This window comes from Bactrocera latifrons, unplaced genomic scaffold (genome assembly GCF_001853355.1).
Source record: "Bactrocera latifrons isolate USDA-ARS-PBARC rearing strain unplaced genomic scaffold, ASM185335v1 scaffold_1, whole genome shotgun sequence".
NCBI lineage: Eukaryota > Metazoa > Arthropoda > Insecta > Diptera > Tephritidae > Bactrocera > Bactrocera latifrons.
Genome location: NW_017534407.1, coordinates 916549 through 920817, shown reverse-complemented (window position 1 = coordinate 920817; position 4269 = coordinate 916549). Strand labels below are relative to the sequence as shown.

General features: G+C 27.1%; 1 protein-coding gene across 2 annotated transcripts in view; it reads left to right on the top strand.

Moving 5' to 3' along the window:
- Nucleotides 1-1709, top strand: part of LOC108965217 (ecdysone-induced protein 74EF) — a 131246-nt gene extending 129537 nt beyond the window's left edge. For both annotated transcript variants that reach the window (XM_018927467.1, XM_018927458.1), the window contains one exon: nucleotides 794-1709. The gene's annotated coding sequence lies outside the window, so the exon portion shown is untranslated. The remainder of the gene's footprint in view (nucleotides 1-793) is intronic.
- Nucleotides 1710-4269: the final 2560 nt, after the last annotated feature.

The following is a 4269-nucleotide window of genomic DNA, read 5'->3' as shown; positions in this document are numbered from 1 at the left end:
CCGTATTTGGATTTATATTTTTTTAATTTTAATTCCATCTTTGTGGATTAAAAATTAATTTTTTTGATTTTTTTTATGTTGTTCAAGTGTTTGAAATAAAATTTTTTTTAGTAGTTGGATTAAAAATTTAATGCTTTTAGTTCCTTTATATGTTTTGGGGTTTTTTAAATTTTTTTTTTTTAACCCGTATTTGGTTTTAGATATTAATTTTTTAATTTTTTGATCATGTTTTTGAACTAAATTTGTTTCCCAGTATGTGGGAATCGAAATTTATTGTTTTTGGCTTTTCTTTAACTAATTTTTTTTTATATTCCGTAATTAGGTTAATATTTTTAAGTTTTAATTCCATTTATGGGAGTTAAAAATTCATTTTTTTTTTTTGTTCATCACGAATTTTTCAGTATTTGGAATTCAAAATTTATTGCTTTTAGTTCTTTGATTTTATTTTTTTGTATTCTTTTTAATTTTGTTTGTTTGGTTATTGGACACCGTATAGGGGTTTAATTTTTTTAGTTTGAATGTCATTTTTGGAACTAAAAAATTTTATTCAAATGTGAAGGACCATCCCGTTACAGTGAAGAATTCGTTCTAGTTTCGAGAGATTTTCATAGAGGTGCCTAATTTATTTATCGAAAAAGAAATATTTGGTGTTTTTGACACACCTTAATATATATACATACATATGAACCTGCGTTAAACGAATTTTTGAAATTTTGAGATATGTTTCGAAATTATTTCGAATTTTTTAATTTTTTGGAATCAATATACTTAGCACCGCTTTCGGTATTTTCAGAACGCATCACATCACTTTCAAATGGATTTCAAGGAATGTACAAACAGTAGAATTATGCTCGATATCGCAGCCAAATTTCGGAAATGCAATTCTGCTTACACACACACACACAATCTAAATAATATATGCGGCATAGAGCAGTTTTTAAGGAAAGCAAGGATGCATACTGTAAAGAATTTGTATTTATTAGATCTTTTTTTATGTTAATAGTAGTTATGGTGAATTATATTGTAATTGTGTGTAAGGCTCGCTAAAATTAACTGTATATTTTAGATACACAATGATGATGCAAAAATTATGAATAATTATTATATATATATTTATGTTTAAGAACAGATATGTTGAATACAAAAATGTTGTAATATTTTCAAATTGTTATTAAAGATTAGTGAAATTAAAGAATGATGAAAATGATCCACGGATCCATTTTAAGTATAAATCTATATAAATATTATATATATAAATTGTATGTACATGTATGTCTAGCTAAAGCATATGAATACTATTAATTTGTTTTTGTTGCTTATTTTATAGTAAACTCGTAACGATTATGGACACACACATAAATATACTGTAATATTATTATGTAATATACATATATAAGTCATGAATGTTGAAAATTATTAACACTAGTTTTACTGTCCGTCAAATACTATGCCTACAAATGTTTTCTTGATTTTTTATTCTTTGAGTTTGCTAAATTGTCTACATTGAACAGAATAACAATAACAGCAGCAACAACAACAACCACGAATACATATTCTTCTCAATATGTTCGCTGCTTAGCTGCGGGATGAGAATTTTTCTCAAACCAACACATTTGTTTGCACTGATTAAGGCGTTACATGGGTTTCCTCGGGAGAGCGACAAACTTTTTTCAAAAAAAAAAATTTCCTATAACAAATTAAATATTTTATTCAAACTTTTTTTATTCCAAAGTTGCGTTTTTATAAAATTTTGGGGAAATTTTAAAAGAAAATATGCAAAACTCAGGCATTATGACGCACACGGAAAACTGGCCGCGTTGACTGCTAAACTTCTTAGAGAAAAATCAAAAGTAAAAAGAAAAAAGAAAAATATTTATTTTACTTAAGACCATAAACTAAAACCAAAAAAGTGAAATTTGAATTTTTGATAGACATTTATACAAAAAAAAATGCAAATTTTGGTAAAAGTTTCGCGATTTTTTTAAGTTGTAATTAAAAATTTCTTCGAGACCTTGCGAATATAACGAAGACCTTTAAAAATTTTATTAAAATCAGTTGAGTAGTTCGTGAGAATCCTCCTTGACAACCAACTTTGAAAACCAACACAGTTTCGAGAGATAGTTTTAAGTGACTATATAGCTGACTTCAAGCGCGCAACTTTTCAAGTAAAAATATTACTCGGATCAACTTGAGCATTTAGGGCAAAATTCTATAGATAAAAAAGAATTTTTTTACAGCCATGAAACCCATGTAACGACTTAAGTAGTTGAAATTAGTATGGATTACTCGGAAAAATATTGGATATTAGAGTACAAACATATGCGATTGGAACACAAAAAAAAAAAAAAAATTTGCAACCAGCTGCGGCTTTAAATATTATATATTCATATTACGTAAACCGAGAGTAGAGTGCATAACTCCATTTCCGCTTTTCATGGAATCTTTTCAAATGGTAGTAGTACAAATTAATTTCGTTATTGGACAAGTTGTGTATAGAGCAGTTGAAATTGAAGTTGAAGTTGAGTTGAAGTTGAGTTAAACAAATATGTTAAACGTGTTTACCTAACGGTAAATAGATGAAACGAGCAATAAGGAAATAAAAAGTTTGTCGAAAATTTGGTCAATAACTGAAAAAAAAATTTTTGGTAAGATAAATGTGATAAATCGTGATATTGGAATTTTTAAAATATATATTAAAGATATGGATGGAAGTTAACTGAAATTTTAACTAAATATTAAAGATATGGATGGAAGTTAGCTGAAATTTGGAGACGTTTAGTGCGAAGAGTAGTATAGCTTAAAAAGCAACGCAGAAAATGACACACATACGTATTTATGTAGCCGAGAGCAAAAATGGATGAGAATAAGCAAATTTTGTATTACTGAAATTTCAACTTTTTTTCGCGCTGTTGTTGTTGTTGTTATATGTATGTGACTTTTTATTTGTGAAACATAATATGAATTTTTTCTTAATTCTTCGTAAAAGAAATGTATGTATTTGCCTTTTTGTTGGACTCGAGTTTTTTTATTTACCGTCAAATGTCACTGCCGCATGCAAAAATAGCAGTAATTGTAATTTTTGAAAAAAAAAGGAAACAAAACAACAACCTAAAATAAATAATCTTCCAAACTATAAAAGGGACTAAGTCCTGTGGCCACTGCCCATATGTGCAATTTACACTTTTTTTATTAAAGTAAATGAAAAAGAAAACTTAATAATGTTAGTATCATTTAAGTATTGTTTAAGTTGAAAAAAACAAAAATTCAAAAAGCTGCATACTACATATGTACACGAGCAATATATACAAATTCGTTTTCGACTTTTTTACGAAATTTTAAAGAATTCATGCAATTTTTTCTGGTTCTTCTTATTTTTTTTTGAATACTTATGTCAACAGTTCTTTCAAGAGTTTTTTTTTTCAAGTTTAGYTTTTTTTTTTTTTGAAAATATATTTTTATTTTACTTAAGTTTATGAGCACACGAATCAGTTGTAAGTCTACATATGTAGTTTTTTTTATTGTGACAACTTTTTCTTATTTAAAAATAAAATTATTATTTCAATTTGTTTGCGTTTTATTTATATTTGAGACACAGCACATTTGAGAACGCACCGCCGACCAGCAATTTGCGCAAAGGACACAGCAATTTCAATAATGTAACAGAAATGTTTACTTCTAAACCCATACATTCCAACGATTTATGAAAAATAACACTAGTCAACAAAAAAAATATTATTTACTGTTTTCAATTAAAAAATACTGGAAATTTTGATTTTAGCTCTTAAAGTGTGCTTTTAAATTCGGAATTTAATACGATAGAGTCCATACGAACAAATAAGAAATACGAAAAAACTTTACAAATTCAAACTTTATTTTAAAAAGACAAACAAAAAACAAGAAATTTCCCTTATTTTTGGTGTAAGAGAAAGTGAAATTTAACAAGCAGAAGTCAGTCTCAAAAGTCTTGTTGACCGGTGTAATGGAGCGAGTGATGATATGAAAAACTTAAGCAAACTGTACAGAATTTGAATATTTCAATGCAGCGAGCTTGAAAAATATGCGACTGTTGAAACAGTTTCGACTGAAACAAATGTAATGCCGTTTAGTAGACTGATTTAAGAATTTTTTAATAAAAAAGTTTTGTATTAAAAACTTTATTGAAATTTAATTTTTTCAAACATAGTTTTGGATTTAAAAATTAAATTTTTAACTTTTAATCTCAGGTGTTTGGGGTTAACAATTTCAAATAGCTGACGGCTCTGTGCGAGT